Below are 16,820 nucleotides of genomic sequence, written 5' to 3' on the forward strand. Positions count from 1 at the left end.
TAAAAAGTAATGTGTATACTTCTATAAAAGCACGTATCTGGGGGATATTAAATGACTGCAATGTACAGTCAGGAATAAAAGGTAACACAGCAAATTTGAGCTGTCATTTCTTCTCCCATTAGGAGATTAATTAATTTTCCTTTGACAGTGATACCAGTTGAGCTTCAACATAACGACACATAATATGAAAGCATAAAAGCTTCTTTTAGAAGTGCATATTGATAGTTATCTGCCTGGGACCCTACAAAGTACACTAGATCTTTTTTTTTCCGCACATTTGGCCCAGCAGGACCATTAGGCAGTTTGTCAGAGATTGCAGAAAGGCTCGGGAGCTCCTGAAATCTGAGTACGTCCCTATTTCCAGAGAGGTTTTTTGAGTTTGGAAGATGCTGAAGATCTATCTGTTCCTAAAATACCTGCTTGCTTAGGGGAATTTTAAATATAAGTCTTGGCACTTGTGTATGGGATTAATTAACCCTGGGGAGAAAGAAGTCTTCTTGTTTATCTAACAAAATGGCCTGAAAAGGTCTGTATTTAAAAGAAAGCCTACCAACTGCATGACAGCCTAGTTCTTCATAATAATCCTGTCACCACTGCACGGCGGTTGCTTTGGAATTCACCCAGAGCCTCGGGGGCAACTTGTTCCCTCAACACCCCCAAAGATGCCATTTGTGCTGCAGCGAGCCACCAGTTTGCAGCTCAGCCACCCAGTTTAAGGGGTTCGACTTTACTTCCAGGAACTGGGATGAGTTTCTCTGGCAGTCCACCCTGCTTTTCCAGCAGATGGCAATAACCCATAATGGGTGAGCGGGAGGAGCGGGGAGGGGCTGCGCACCGGTGGGACAGGAGCCTCCCCAGCAGCCCTGCCAAATCCCGGCGGTGGGGAGAGAAGGGAAAAGCAGGGAAGAGAGAGCAAGCCAATGAATAATAGATGACTAAAATCTAGCCATCTAGAAAGCGCATACACAGGAGAGGGAAAGAGTGCATAATTCATCTGTAATTGCTCGGGGGGCAATTTTAAATAAAGAAGAGAGAAATGTTGCACATTCCCTTTGTTTCTTTTTTAAGTTTTCCAGCGATGGAAATGTGGTTTTGTTCACACATCTTGGCCTTAGGGCTCAAAGGTGACCCAGCTACCGCCCTGGCGTCTGTCAGGTGATGTGGCTGGTCACACACGGGATGCCAAGGCGTGACTGAAGCATGACCTAAAAAATGACTGACTGTTGCCTGTAATACTGCAGGCAAAAAGTGGTGAATGTAGAGGATGCACCTTTAAAAAGACAGGGACAAAATCCTGGTACTATCTTGTTGATGACTATTTCATAGCTCCTGAAAATACTCCAGAGGAATTTCTATCTTCTGATTCACCGTTAATCATCCTGCTCACTTTGCAAACCATCAAATTTATGTGAGGTTAGCTTTTGACACAGCAACTGGAAACCTGTTTATCTTTCTTGTGTTTCTCCAGAATAAACAAGGGAACAGGAGAGAACAACACAGGATGTCTAACCTGGAGTCTATAAAGGATGTTTCCTTGGGAATTGAGCATGGTTTTGTCTAGAGTTGATGATTTTATGTGATAAACTTACCTTCTGCATTTTTCAAGATTAAACACCTCAAAATTCTGATTGGCATTATGAAAAGCAACATAAATATAGACCCATATTCTCAGCTCAGAGATGTGCTTGTGCCAACATCCCATCTCTGAAAATCAAGCTCTTTTGGAGGAATAGCAAATGAGACAACATGCTCTGATTTCCTATTCACTGGGGGGAGGTACAAAAGGCTGGTCTATGCTGCAAAACCTGAGCATTTATAACTGTCGCTGTTTCACGGCTACCTGCGTAAAGCTCCTTTTGTTTTCTCATCTAGCTACACTCTTGGCCTCAGTGAAAGACTTTGGCAACAATTCCATGCTCTAGTTTGTATGAAAACCTTTCTCAGTTTCTACTTTGTAACATTTCAGTATAACTGAATGTTCCCTTCTTTTTTCTTTTCTTTTGATGAAAGAGCGACTTGGAAACTTTTGATCTGCTTTCTCCTTACCATGACGTTTTATTTTTTCTTATGATGTTTCCTTGTACTGGTCTCTTCCAAAGATAAATTTTTCAACCTCTTCAAAAAAGGCATAGTAAAGTGGGAAGAATAGGTAATGCCCACTCATAAAACATGCTGAAAAATACTGAGGTAGTCTTACAAGAAAAGGCAATTCTTCCATTTTTATGTCTCCCTTGCCCTCTTCCTAAGAAGCAAATTAAAAGGTCTGAGGAAGATAATTGTTTTTTGTGGGTATGTGATTGAGATCCTAATAATAACGTAATTTCAAGAGCAATAGTTGAAGGCCTATATCTGCTAAAAATTAGTAACTGCTTATTATTTAAGCACCACTGTATGAACGGACCTGTTTTAACTTCTGCTAGCATGACAGCTTCTCAGCTTCCACAGCAGCACCTGTTTCATGCTTATTTTTTAATTACTGTGTGTTCAGCACTATTGAGACACTGTTTGTGGCATGCATGGAGTATGTGGTCCAGATTACCAGCTCTGCATTTATTTTACTACTCAGTTATGACGAAGCTGATGCAGGTAGATGAGATGAGCACTAGCATATCTTTCAGTGCCAGATGGACTAGTACAGAAAACTGCAGTCTGAGAGACTGGCTCAGAAGTTAATTGTCTTGTGCTTTATTTTGTGAACGAGACAAGATGCCTACAGATACTGTGTTTATTTTAATGATAAATTGTGGTTATTAATATACTAAAAATTTTCCATTAAACGAGAGTAGGTATGGATTATATATTCCCCAGTGAAAAGTAAAATACAGTCTCATTCATTCAAAAACTTCATAGATTTGATCTGAATTCATTTGAACGATGCTGCCTAGGGAGAGCAAAGGAAAAGCAGTGTCACTGTATTCCCATCACGGAGCTGGGGGAGGGGGCCGCCTCTCTTTGAACATTCACTCTTAGCATGAAAGATGCAGGTTCAGTGTCTGCTTGAGGGGATTTAAGACCCCTCCACCACCTCTTTCTTAGTCCTTCATTAGTAACCTCCATGCCATTAAATATTCTGGGGTGCTTGCAATCCTGTTGCTGCTGTTCCATTTAGCATTAATAATTAAATCTTCACTGGCAGAGGTACTGAGCTTCAGATATCTTCCATCCTCGAGGAGTGCTCCAGGCTGAGAAGCATTCATGTCCTTTGTTGAAATGACTGCTCATATATTTTCCACACACCAGAACTGTGCCAGCCAGAGGGACTGAAGGTGGCCCACTTTAGAGTGACTGTCTCATGGTTAGGATGTTAATCTGGAAGAGATGGTAAACATGATTTAAAGTCCAGTTTCTGCTTCATTTGAACTGAACTACAAGGTCTTTGTTTTGCTATGAAAACTCTCACATTTTAATTTGTTTTGATGCAAGTCAGAGCTTGTTTTTAATTTTGTTCCCCCCTGCACCCCCCTTGCTTTTTTTTGTCTCAGCAGGAAGCCTGAGAACTCTCCCTCCCTTTTCATTAATTGCAAAAATAACGATAACAAAACTCTGAGCCAGTGAACACCTCTCACTTGGCTTTGGAGTTTATTCATCCCTAAGGTATAGCTATTATTTCGTAATTGGAAGCACCTTCTAGGTACTCTTTTATCAGTAATATAATAGATACTTACAGCTCTGCTACTACTTCCTTGTGAGCCTGCCTTGGTGTTAACAGCTTTTATCTTGGCTCAGCTGTTTGCAACAGCTCTGGGGCTCCTCCCTTCCAGGACATAGTTTCATCCTGACCGAAACCAGCATCCTACACAGCGTCACTCTGTCGTTAGGGCAGACAGGTGCTGTGCCATTTTTCTTCCCACTCTGCAGGAAGAGATCATGACCTCAGTTATGTGAAACAGTGGATGGAGCATATATATTATGTGCCGCTCAAGTCATGACCTAGTATGCACAAGGCTTCTAGACTTTCTAATTACAGACTGAGCTAATTAGAACTGGCTAAAATAACCAGATATTAGGCATGTTTTTATTTCACGGGCTTCAAAAAAGATACATGCCTCTACTATTTCCAAAAATGTTTGTATTTGGCATCAACATTTTCACTAAAATGTTTAACATTTATTAAATTTAAACCTGATTAGATGGATCAATGATTTTGATGAAAATAGGAGAGTTTGGAGATTGGTTTAATGACAGCGATATAGGCAAGATGTTTTAATGAATGCTTTAGGGAGTGCCAGCACAGTGAATGGCTGAGCCTTTCTGGAAAAGGCATTAGACAACAGCTGTGGTGTAGAGGTGAATTACAGTGTCACAGCTAACATGGTCTTTCTTTTCCCCCTTGCTTTATCATGGGGCAATTGTAAAGTCAAGCTATGATCTACCCAAAACATTCCAGGGGATCCTTCACATCAGCTTGGGGTGTGAACCTATGCGGTCCAGCCAAAAATACTACAAATTTCTATTCTTTCTAATGACAAACCAATTTTACTATGTAAAACCACATACAAATAAAGACCCAGCCAATCCATTTTTGTGAGTTTCTCCCATGATTTGCTCTCTAGTGAAAAACTTGAATGACTCATTTCTGGCTAGAAGCAGCTGAGACCACAGCACTAGTGGCAGCACTGACTGTGTCACCTACGGCGTTATTGTTATGCCAGCCTTAGAGAAATTAAATACTTTGTAAGGGCTTATTTTCCTTTTTCAGTGGAAAACAATTGGGCAAATAGAAAGAACAAGGAAAACCAGCAGAGAAACTTGCAGGAAGGCAAACATAAGACAAAGTGTGGACTTGGATTCCTGAAGATATCTCTATTTGAAGAAGAAGAAACAGGGTTGGAAAGGGTTTGGTCTCTGAACTCCAGTGACTCCTTGGGAATGGCTATGATATGCTGAAATTAATAAGAACTCTGAGCCAGCACATAGTTTCCTTCATACCAGCCCACTCAGGGACTTGAAATAACTTTTCTGTCAGAAGCAAAACACAGAACTGAAAGAACGAAGCACAGCGTGTCATGGAAATGGCATAACCTACCTGACTCTTTCTGCAGTAGCTATTGGCCCGGAAGGTTTGTTTTCTCTTTTATGAAGCAGAATTACATAGAGAACAGTTTGTGCAGGGGCTATAATGGAACAGAGGAACTGGAGAAGGAAGAATAAAAGGTGGCATCTGTACTAGTAAATTAATCATGGTCACAGGCACTGGAACTTGATCATCTATACTGTGAAATTGTTAGAACAGTCCTTCCCATGGTTTTGGTCAGAGGCTAGCCTGCTGTCTCCCACACATGCCTTGTGGTGAGACCTTTCCCAATAGGCAGTTTAGATGTTAACACCATATTTTGAAAAGTAAGAGCTCTATGGTTGTGGGGCCTTCTGGGATGGTTGGCCTCACTGTCTGAGGGATGCTCAGGCCTGTTTAACTCCCTGATATAGGCACAGCCATAGAGAATTCAGGGACCTTCTTCCTTTGACATAAATGACCAAGTCACATATTTTCTCTAAATGTATCTAACAGCATCTTGAAACAAGTTAAGATTTTTCCTGATTCTAGTGCTCTCTCTGAAGCCATTCAAAACTTCTACCCTCCTGATGGCAAGGAGCTTTAAAAAAAAAAAAAAAAAAAAAAAAAAGCCCATTTGCATCCATTTTGCTTAGAGGAAAAAGATTATGTTGGTATTTTCCCTGGCATATTTGCAGAGAGGAATCAAAATCTCTCTTTACCTTTGTTGTGTTCAACTAAATTCAACTAAATACAAGAGTATGGAAATAGTTAGGGACCTTGCAGAAGATGGAGGGCACTGTTCACATACTTCAAATAGTCTCTTCTATGCTGAGTGATTAAAAAAAAAAAAGTATTCTGGCTACTCTACTTCTTATAATATTTCTATTACGGGTAGAAAGCATGATCTAATTTCCAACTCGTATCTATTCACAGCTCAGATAGGAGAGCCACCCTGCACATAGAGTATTTCATGTAACCACAGCTTGCCCAGTCCTGTAGATAGCCCTGGACTCTAAAGCCGGGCCTGTACTAGTAAATAAAACAGGCTAAGACTGTCCTCTGGCTCTGGTGAACTGGCAGCATCCATCAGTTAAACTCTTGCTCTCAAAACCAGAGTGGGTGCATCCAAAGTGCCTAAGGGGAACAGTCTCTGGTCTGTGCTAATTCTCAAACTGCTTGAACATGGAGACATTCAGTTTGGCTAAAACAATGTGCCAAAACCATGGCAGAGAGCATGCTACAATTTAACACGGTGGGTGGCCTCATTTCTTTACCAGCACAGCCATTGCCTTAGACTGTAAGTTGCAAGAAAGTTTACTGAGTTGAATACCAGTTACCATATGAAATATTTTTCTGAATCGCTAGGATGCATAGAGTGAAACCTCTTCCATCAGGATTGTTCTCTATCTCTAAAGCTGTTTGCTTTAAGACTAACCCCATGGTGACTAAGTAACATCTTTAAGAGAAAGTATCACGCTTATAAAACAAAAAATTTCAGAGAAAAACTGAAATATAACACATACATGTCTATTTTATCTGAGGATAGGCAGGATTAAATTCACGTCAGGCAGTTGAAAATTAAAATTCCAAGTCACTCAGTTTTTTCTCAGGAATTTGTTTAATTCTTTCTGTAGATGAAAACCTTTTGCATTCACCAATTCCAGTAGCAATGATTTCTACTGTTTAACTACATCAACAGACTCTAGAGTGCAATTGTTCTGATCACATATGGGCACCTACTTTCAGACATTAATTATTCCAGAGTCCTTTGACTGTAACAAATACAACTTCAGTGATTCTCAAGGGAGCTTAGACATCTACCTTTGATGTAGATACATACTAATAGACACCCAAAAAACCTGGGCAGGATGAACCTCTCCCCTGACTCGTAGCTATGTCTGTTAAGCTGAGATGAATCCCACACCGTCTATCAATTTCTGCTGTTCCTTCAGAAATAGTGTTCAGTATAAACTGGGCCACCTCGTATAACTTCACTTTGACTGTCCACTGGGAACTTTATTGGCCCTTGAGAAGCTTCTGCGGTTGCATGGGATTAGCAACATGCATTGTGAGTTTGAACTTCCAGTTTCAAAGCACCTGGAAGCAAGCACATTGCATGCTGAACCATGCTGGGCCCATGTATGGGAGCGAATTCTGAACTTGTGTGATTTGGAGAACTAGAAACTCCCTCTTGAAGCCTGAATTTTGTGCAGTATAATAAAATGAACTTAAATCTGAATAAAACATTTAATACACAAGGATTTACTTCATTCTTTTTGCACACCTATGTAATATCTTTATTTCAATTCTATTTATCAGTGGTTCATAAACAGGATTTCTTTCTTTTCATTAGACAAAAAATAAGTTATTTAGAAATTAAAGACACTGGTGTAGGACTCTCAATTCTCCAAGGTATAAATGGACATTTACATCATGCTTTTTGAATATCAGTACTTTTCATTACAGGTTTATCCCAGGAAAGATATATTATTTAAAGGATTAATTGTGCCTTTTGTATGTTTTGCCTGTTATCTCAAACCATGGCTAGATCAAGGCATGACTAGTTGTGCAGAGCTGACTAAGATTTAGCTTAGGCAAAGGCCTTAAATCAAGGTAGCACAAAGAAATGTTCTCCTTCACCCATTGTCTGCTTTAGCTATTCTGTCAGAAAATTATTCAATACCTTTCTCCACTTCTAATTCTGTGCTGTGACTCAGAGGTATATTTTCATGTTCAACATAGAAGTGATACAGTTTGCAATACTACTCTCAAGAAAGGAAAAGCAATAAACAGTTTAACTTCACAGGTAAGTAGTGAGCCTGGTCTTGGCAAGAGCAGTATTAAAGGATCAGTTTGACCAAAAGAAATCCCACTTTGTTCTTTAGTCCTGCTGACAATCAGATAGTTGTGAAAAATTGCTCTTTTTACTTGCAAACTGAGACTGCTAATACAAACAATAGGCACATTTGAGTTTCTGTCACAGCTTCCATTAAATGATCTCAGAGAGATACAAATACTAAACACCACAATGACCATGTGGCAAATGAACAGAGCAAAGTAAAAAAGCATGCGTTGACCACAGTCCATTCTGGCTAATACTATTTACAAAAACAATCTCCTGGCAAGATGGAAAAATCTTACAAATTCCTCACTGATTTTTCACAGTAAGACAAATTATCTTCTCTGAACTGTGGATAAAAGTTCTTCCTTAAGGCAGAGAACATTCCTTTGTAGTGTCATGGTGAAATAAGTTCTTCACCGAACTTCTGAGAAATCTGGGTACCTTTTTCTATATTCTTTCTTTGTTCCCTTTTATATAAATAAAAATGGCTCATCTGCTAGTTGAGTCAGGAGATGGGAGTAAATTGACAAGTTCATGCAAAAAGCCCACAGTATCTGCACTTTGTTAAAAAGTGTTTTTGTAGTAGTGAGAAAGAACAGAAAGGAGGAATTGACTGTATGTATGTGTGTAGGTAGTAAAAGTACTTTTAGATAGAGGTGAGAGGCTAGAAGCTGTCAAAAAACTGAGAGTAGGAGCAGAGTAGACAAGAGATGCCCCAGGTAATGTGCTTTTTCTATCAGGCAAGTTGAACCATTTTATAAAATACACTTGTAAATAGTATTTGAAGAAAAATAAAAAATATTTTCTATTTATATGAGAACTGTTTGCTTAATTAAGTGCATTTCTTTGTCTAAATTCAGAATGGTTTCTCTAGGGCATATCACTACTGAGGTTATAAGACCAAATACGGAGAAAAAGTCTCTGAAAAAAGGAGTGAAAACCCAAGGAAACAGCAAAATGAACAAGGTGAATATTTGCAGTATCTGCCTGTTAGATGTGAGAAAGCTTTTGTATTTGCCTTCTCACTCATTTCTGAAAGAATCAACATAGTTCATAATGAGATTAGTCTGTTTGGTAAGCGTGGGTGGCAAACAATGAATAAACAACAGGATTTAATACTGATCACGGTTTAAGCAGCATATTTCTGTTAGTTACCCAACATCAGTCCTGGCATTATGAGTAAGAGGATGGCAACATCCAATCTCAGATACGCATTTCAAATTAATTAAAACATGACATGCATCTAGAATTACTGTGACTGAGGCATAAAATAATGGAGAGATGAACTTGTAGAGATTTGAAATAGAGGACTCAGAAAAAAAAAAAAAAGCAAAAAAGTAAAATGGGAATTTGCCCTTCAAATTTAAATGGCTCAGATTCTTATGACTCTGGTATTTCAGAACTTTGGATCTAAGGAGAGAAAGTATCCTTTCTATGTCTTTTTCAAACAACAAAAATGGATTTTTCCAAGACTGAATTTTCAGAACTATGACACTTTTTTTCCTATGGATTTGTGTTTTATGATAGATTGTAAGTGTTGGGTCAACTCTTTCTCCACAGCTGTGGCATTTTTAATGTCACTTTCTTATGTGGCTTCTCCTGCGTCTCTATACGGCTGCCTGCTTTCACAAAACTTCTGGGAGCTTAATTACCTTTCAGATAACACCCTTTTGGCAAACATAGTTAAATTTAGACAAAGGTTTTGAAAGTTTGGCGTAACAGAACAGACAGACACAGTTCAAACATTGACTTTTCATAAGGAATCAGTTTACAGAGAAGGATGTCTTTGTGTGTGAGTTATGATATAAAACATTCAGAACACAACACATACATGAATGAAGAATCCCGTAGTTTCTACCACAGCTCACATATCCTACATAAAGCAGTTGTAGCTGGCAATACTTTCAACCCGAGATTGATGATGTCACAATGTGTACTGGATCTTTCCACCTAACATATACATACAGTCCCGTATGAGGTGTCAGTATGACAGCCATCCTACATCTCCAGGAAGAACAAGTCACGCTGAGTAAAGGTTGCGAACTCTAGCTCTTTCTGCTCCAGTGAAATGACAGATAAATCCTTCACAGATGGAAAATGTAACAGATGCTAAAATTGGAACTTGGGCTGGACAGTTTATTTGTAATGTGGAATCTTTCGTGACTGCACTTGGGCAGGGACTCAAAATTACATATCTTCTGGCACCTTTGGCTCTATTATGCATGTTGATATTATGTGGGACCATTGGTTCAACACTGACTCAGAGGGAAGAGTGCCTCCGACTGAATCACTAATGCCATATCCTGCAGCACTCTAGTGAAGCCTTGGCAGTAAGGAAGGATAATTACAATGTGGTTACTATGACTGATTTTTGAGATGCTTTTATGTATACCTCAGGCATGCCAGCAGGTAAAATACAGTCAGCTTGCTCAGAAATATCCAAGTGTCCCGAGTATACTATTTTCTACCACAAAACTGAGCATACGGATAGAATCTTATTAGACAAAAATATGCAACTGAACACCATACCCTGAATTACTCTGTATCTTTTTCACATAATTTACAAAACTGTCCTTGTACAGATTTCTTTCGCCTTTTGATGATAAATAAGACATTTATATAGAAGATGTTGCTTCTCCTACAACAGAAACACCGGTGTCTAGTCTGCTTTTCCAGAGTCTGTGAATAACTGCTGAACGAGTAGGTGTGACAGTGGCACCAGCAACATCAACAGAATTTTACTAACGATGTTATGAGGCCAGGCAGCCCGAAGTCAAATGATCCTTGGTGCCAAGGGGACATTTTCACGAGTATCAGGCTGAGATACACAGTAGCAAAACACTGCAGTGTTTACTACTCGTCTTGCATGTTGTCACATTGCCACCTGATAGGAGGCATCAAAGGAAATACTGATACTGGGAAATATCATTCAGTATGAAAATGTGTCCACTTGCTCAGTTATACCTACTGAGGCTATTTTAATCTTTTCCTCAAATAGGGTCTCTGTTTTTCTCTTCCTCTTGCTTGCACTCCTCAGGTCTCTTCCCATCGCCTTTCTTTACCTTCAGCAAATCTGTACTTCCCACCTTTTGAAGATTTTACTATCTCCTTCCTTCTTCTGTGTGTTAAAACAATCTAAGAAAAAGTTAGGGCCAACATCAGTATTGATTAGATTACTAGAGCGCAGACAGTTTACGCATCTCAGTGCCATTGTTTCAGGATGTTTGCAGATTCATTCCGATACCACTGTATCAGTTACAGTCAGTTCATGGTTTCAGGGTTATCTTTGTAACCATGACGACTAGATGCTATTTTTTTAAAGATGAAGATAAGATTACTTACAATTTGAAAATGCTGTGAAGGACACAGAAATGTTCCCAAACAGGACATTTGCCAACTTTTACTAATGGTAAGAGATAGCAAGCAAGTTAACTCAGAATAACTGAAGAGGATTGTTTTATTTCTTTTTGGTCGGATTATTTGAAACTGTGGTTTCTTCAGTTATGAACTGTTAAACACTCAGACAGACCCCTGGTTGCGGCGAGGAAGGGGTGTAGTTTTTGTTTTTTTTTTTTTTAATTGCTGAAAGGTCTGGGTATTTCACATTAACATGCGAATTAGAAAATGATTGTATCACTCCGGCAGTCCCGCTGGACTACTTTAGCGGGCTGTATTAAAGATGGAGGGCAGAATGGATGGACTTAACCTGTGCGCTCACCAATGTCAAACTACGCGCAACGCCCCTCTGGGGGCCGGGGCCCGCGCTTTCTGCCAGGCTGCTGCCCCTTGAGCTTCCCCCCTGGCGCCAGCCCGCGGTCCCGGGCAGCACCGCGGCCGGGCGCCGCCTCCCGCCCGCCCGCCGCCCAACGGGCTCCAGCCGGGCCGCGGGGCCGCAGCTCCCCAGCGGGCAGCGGCCGCGGGCCCGGGGCCGCGCCGCTCGGTCCCCCACGCTGCCCCCGCGGCAAACCCGGCCGGCAGCCCCGCGCGGGGCGGGCGGGGCTCGGCGCACGCCGCGGCAGGCCCAGGCTCGGACCCGGAGCCCACCGCCACCCCGGCCCGCGACACGCGAGCGCCGCCGCCGCGCCGGCAGCACCGGGCCGCGCTAGGCCGGGCCGGACGGGACCGGCGGGAACGGGGCTGCGCGGCGCCCGCCCCTCCGCCTGCCACACGCCCCCCGCGCGCCCCGCCCCCGGCACGTGACGGGGGAGCGGTGACGCCGCCGTGGCCCGGAGCTGACACTCGGCGCGGGGCCGGCGGGGCGGGGGAGCGCAGCGCAGCGCAGCGCAGCGCGGGAGCGGCCGCAGCCAGAGCGCGGCCCGGGCCCGGCCGCGCCGCCGGAGCAGGTGAGGGGCCGCGCCTCCCTCCCGGCCCGGCGGGGGGAAGGAGCGGGGAGGAGCGCGGTGCCGCCGCTGCCGGGACAATCGGGCAGGGCAGGGCAGGGTGGCCCTGCGGAGGGCACGTCCGCGGCCGCGTCGGGGCCGGCTCGCGGCAGCGGCCCAGGTCCCCCGGCGCCGCCCTCCCTCTGCCGGGGCGCCGTCGGGCAGCGCCTGCCGTGCCAGGCGGCCGGTGGGGGGTCTGGGCGGCGCCGCCCCGCGGTGCCCCCGTTGGCTGCGGCGGCTTCGATCCCCGGGCGCCGCCGGGAGCGCCGAGTTGGCGGCGGCGAGAGGCAGTTCCGCGCCCGGGCGCTGCCGGTGCGCCCGCGGTGCCGGGGGCGGCTGGGCCGGGCCGGGCCGCCCGACCTGCCTCGTGCAAGCGCCGCTCACCTGCTGGGGCCGCGGCCGGCGGGAAACAAAGGGAGGCGGCGGGCAGCGGCGCCTTGGCGGCCGTTCCCGGGCTCCGCCGCCGACCCGGGGAGGGGGATTCGACGCCCTGGCGTTAACTCGAGCGCGGCAACTTGGGGCGGTTTAAAGGCCGGGGTGAGGCGGTGCGGGGGCGCGGCGCCGTTTGCAGCCGGTCGTTGGAGTCAACAACTTAACAAAAGCCCGCGACGGGGAGCAGGTGGGCTGCCGATGCGTGGAGGCTTCTGAAGGTGTGAGGTGCCGCGGCGGGGCTTGGAAAGTTGTCCTGACGGTTGTTTAAAATGCATCGCTCATCCAGTGCTCCGAGTCACAGGCAATTGTTAAACGGTTACTTATGATGCCTTTAATTTTTAAGGATCTGTGAGCTCCGGGAAGCTCGTTTATTTGGAAGTAGTGCTTTTTCTCTAGCCTGTGTTGGTAATCTCTGAGGAAACAGTAAAGGATTAAGTTTGTTTTCAGAAACCTTGTCAATTGTGTCTTGTCTCTATCTGTTATTTGCTTTTGCATCTTCGCATCTATTTTTATACAACTTTTGCATGCTCTAGATGCGCACTTTGCAGATGGTGGCTTTTATAGGCGCTGCTGGGGGCTGGTTGTCTGCATGAAAATACTTGCTGAGGAGTTCGTTGTGCTGGATAGAGAGTGGTGCCTCTTGGGAAGGAAGGTATGAATAGGGTTGTATTCTAACCAGATTATTGTGGGACCAGTCTCCCAAGCAGTGTTCATACAGTACTGCTTGCACCCCGAAGAAAACTGCCCAGGGAGAAGCAGAAGCATCGAAGCTAGTGAGCTGTAGCCAGGGTATCTCATCTGGCCTGAACTGATAAGAATTTATCCTAATTTAGTTCCAGTAATTGAGTTTATTTCTGTATCAGCACTGCGGAAGGGTTCAGTTCAGTAGCGGGTGAAGTTTGGTGCTGAAAATGGAAAAAGATAACACAAGTCAACTGCTGCTGCTTTGTAGGACACCTGGAACAAGGTCACACAAAGAATTTTAAGGCGATTGGTTAATATCTTCAGTGGCATTTTTTAATAATTTATCATCTGTTTGTATTATAAAGTAACAATTCCATAGCTGTGGTAAGGGTTTTTTCCAAGAGGAAAATAAATACACTAAAAAGACTTTTAAGTCTGAATTATCTGGTTCTAGCAGATCAGAAGAAAATACTCTGTGATATGGAACACCTATTGTATACCTTCTGATGTTTATGTGTTGCTTTTTTTTTCCTCGTCTCGAGTTCTAGGATAATGGTGAAGGTAGGGGTGATCTTGTCTAATATGATATATGATTGCATTATCTACATATCGTATATGATCATACTTATGGTCCTGTGTGTGGTAGGACCATGCTTCTTTCAAGACCCTTCGCATGTGCTTGGAGCTCAGTGTAGTGAGCATTGTTCTGCCGTTCAGATGGAGAGCTGTAAGGAGGTGAGCGCCTTGCCGTAGGGTTTAAGTCGCCCTGGGAAAGGCTTATCCCCGAGCAATCTAAAGCTCTCCAAACCCCACCCGTCTAAGGTGAGGCTTAGAAAAGGTCTCGTTTTGTGTGGACGTACGTGAAATCCGGCTAGAGGCAAACGTCTGCATCCCCGCGTGGGGGGAGGCCCCCCGAGCCGTGGCCGCGGAGGGGCGCGGGGCGGGGAGAGGAGGGAAGGGAGGAGCTGACCTCCGCAAACACCGAGGGTTGCCAGCCTTACTCGGCCTTTACTGAGTAAGAGGTGGGAACGGTGCCCATCGGAAATCGGATCCCGAAGAGATCTGTGCGTGGGTATCGAGTGGAAGAGCCTCTGGCCGTTTGCTTCTCGAGCGCGGCTGGGCGGCCGGGGCCGTGCCTGTAATCACGCGTGTCCTCTCTTAGGGTGACGCGCGTGCTCTGCGGAACTGTGTTGCTGCGTGGGGATGTTGCCCACCTTAAATTAGTTACCATGTAACGATCGGGGTTTTCTTCACCAGAAGAGTGTGGCCTGAGTCTGGTTTTTGGTATTTTATAAGTTTTCTTAGGCCTTTGTTGTCAGTGGGGGCATTTGTTGTTATTAATCTCTTAATCAGGCACTGAGACTTTATTTAAGGTACTAAAGCTCACAGCTGTCCTCGTGAAATAATATTTCATGATTTTCATCCTCTAATTAGGGTTCTTCAACCTTTGTTACCAAAGTGGGTGCCATCCAGCATTACAGGTAATGGTAAAGAAAAAAAAATACAGTGAGATTATAAGGTCTGACCTGTCATATCACTTCAGGTGTTGACTAGTAGCACAATGAAGTCAGTACTCCAAATGTCAATACTGTGTGTTTACATCGGAATTATTCTAAGCCCCTTACAGTAGAGGTTTGGCCAAGGATTTGATGGCTCTTTAACCCGAGTTCTGTGAGACAGATAGATGGATGCTTGAAAGGACATTACAGCAAGCTGTCCCCTGGACTGCGCATAGGGTACAGGCAGTCTGCCTTCTGTGGCACAACAGCTGCATTTAAAAAAAAAACAAACCACAAAATAAAATGTAATTTATTTGGATTTATGAAATCAAGACCATGGTAGTTGTTTGCAGACCTGCAAGGTTAATGTCGATATTTGTTAAACTTAGAAAGATTTCCTACCTATGCCATAGGTATTTCTTGCTTTTCTCTGAGGTGTAGAATTAGAGGCTTGCTTGATCCTGATGATGTGATATGTTTATAAAACTGTTTTAGTGTTCTGGCCAAATGCAGAACACAGCCTATCTCTTTTTGATCATATGTTCAACATTACCAAATGTTTGCTGTTGACTTGATAATTTTGCAGTTTGGATAAGAGAATAAAAAAACTCTACTGCTTATTTTTGTTGGGTTTATTTTTTTATGGAAAGGGATAAGACTGCAAAACTGACTTCAAAAGAGGATACAGCTATTTTTGTAGCTACTGTATTTTATTTAACCTGTATTTCTTAAAATTCTGGGGTTTTAGTATAAAATGCAACTTATTGAACCTATCTGTCTTGAAAAAAATGTGAAGCATGCATTCTCAATAAATACCTCTATGAAATTGGATTTTTCATTTCTCTTTTGCCAAACTTTTAAATGCTTGTAGCCCTGTGGGAAACCATAGACTTAGGTTCTCTTCTTGGTTTCTGTATTGGAGAAGGAAAAACTGTGAATGGGTCCTCTCCTACCTTTCAACTTCCAAGGTAGCAGACTTTAGAGGTAGATTGTAACTTGAAAACACTTGCATTTTTCTGGTGTATGACCTTGAAGCCGTGAAGGGGGTTGGTAGCAGCTTTGAAGAAGTGTTGGGAGGAGTCAGTTTTAGTAACAAGGAAACTATAACATTTGTAAGGCAGAGCTTCCAAAACTAGGAAGAGGGTGGGAATGGCTACAATTTGTTTGTGTTTACCTTCTGCTACAGTTGTTCAATAACTGCAGAGCTGTACTTGAAAAATACCTATTTATGTAGAACAGCAGGTAAGCAAGTTATTTTGTACTGAGGCTGTAAATAGACTATAATGTCGTGAATTTCAACGTACCATTTTATGCTAGAGAGAGTAAACACCAGAATCTTAGCATTCTTTTCTACTCTCAGCTTTGTTGAATGTGGTGCCATCATTCCTTCTGCCAAGTTCTCAGTGAAATTGTCTGACCTTCTGATTCCATTTGGAGCTTTGCAAATGATGGTAGCTTTCAAGTTAGCAATAGGAAAAGCTTCCTGAAGGTAAAAGAAGATGGACTGTAGGAGAGAGAAAGACAGTTTAAAGATGGGCGCTTCTATCTTGGCATCATACTTGAGCTTTTTAGCTGTTCTTTCTCTACTGAGTTACATGGGAAATGCATTCTTTTTTTCAAGGCTCAGACCAGTTAGCGGAAATGGTGAAAGAGAACTTGAAGAACTGTTTGGGGTTTCTGCTTCAGCCCTCCCCAGAAGCCCTTTTTTGTTGTTGTTTCTGTCCTTAGTCCCGTTTAGGGTAGCTGAGTTCACTCTGTGTGTGTGTGTCTGCATGGAATTGCAGTAGTTTCGTTCTACGGCAGGGTAAACACTACAGATCTCATCACAGAGGCTTAACTTGCAGGGTTGCAAGTTTCTACATAATTTTTCTCATTCATGAAATATGCGTTTTAAAACAATATTTATTTATTAATCTATATAAGATTAAATGTGGCAGTATTTTACTTAATTTTACCTGCATACCATTTGAATGCTAGAGATCTTCCCC

General features: G+C 43.2%; 1 protein-coding gene across 5 annotated transcripts in view; it reads left to right on the forward strand.

Annotated features, from left to right (window-relative positions):
• The first annotated feature begins 12,104 nt into the window (after window positions 1–12,104).
• ARHGAP12 (Rho GTPase activating protein 12) overlaps window positions 12,105–16,820 on the forward strand; it is an 80,639-nt gene continuing 75,923 nt past the window's right edge. For all 5 annotated transcript variants that reach the window (XM_074900023.1, XM_074900025.1, XM_074900026.1 and 2 more), the window contains exon 1: window positions 12,105–12,181. The gene's annotated coding sequence lies outside the window, so the exon portion shown is untranslated. The remainder of the gene's footprint in view (window positions 12,182–16,820) is intronic.

Source organism: Athene noctua, chromosome 2, assembly GCF_965140245.1.
Source record: "Athene noctua chromosome 2, bAthNoc1.hap1.1, whole genome shotgun sequence".
Classification (NCBI taxonomy): domain Eukaryota; kingdom Metazoa; phylum Chordata; class Aves; order Strigiformes; family Strigidae; genus Athene; species Athene noctua.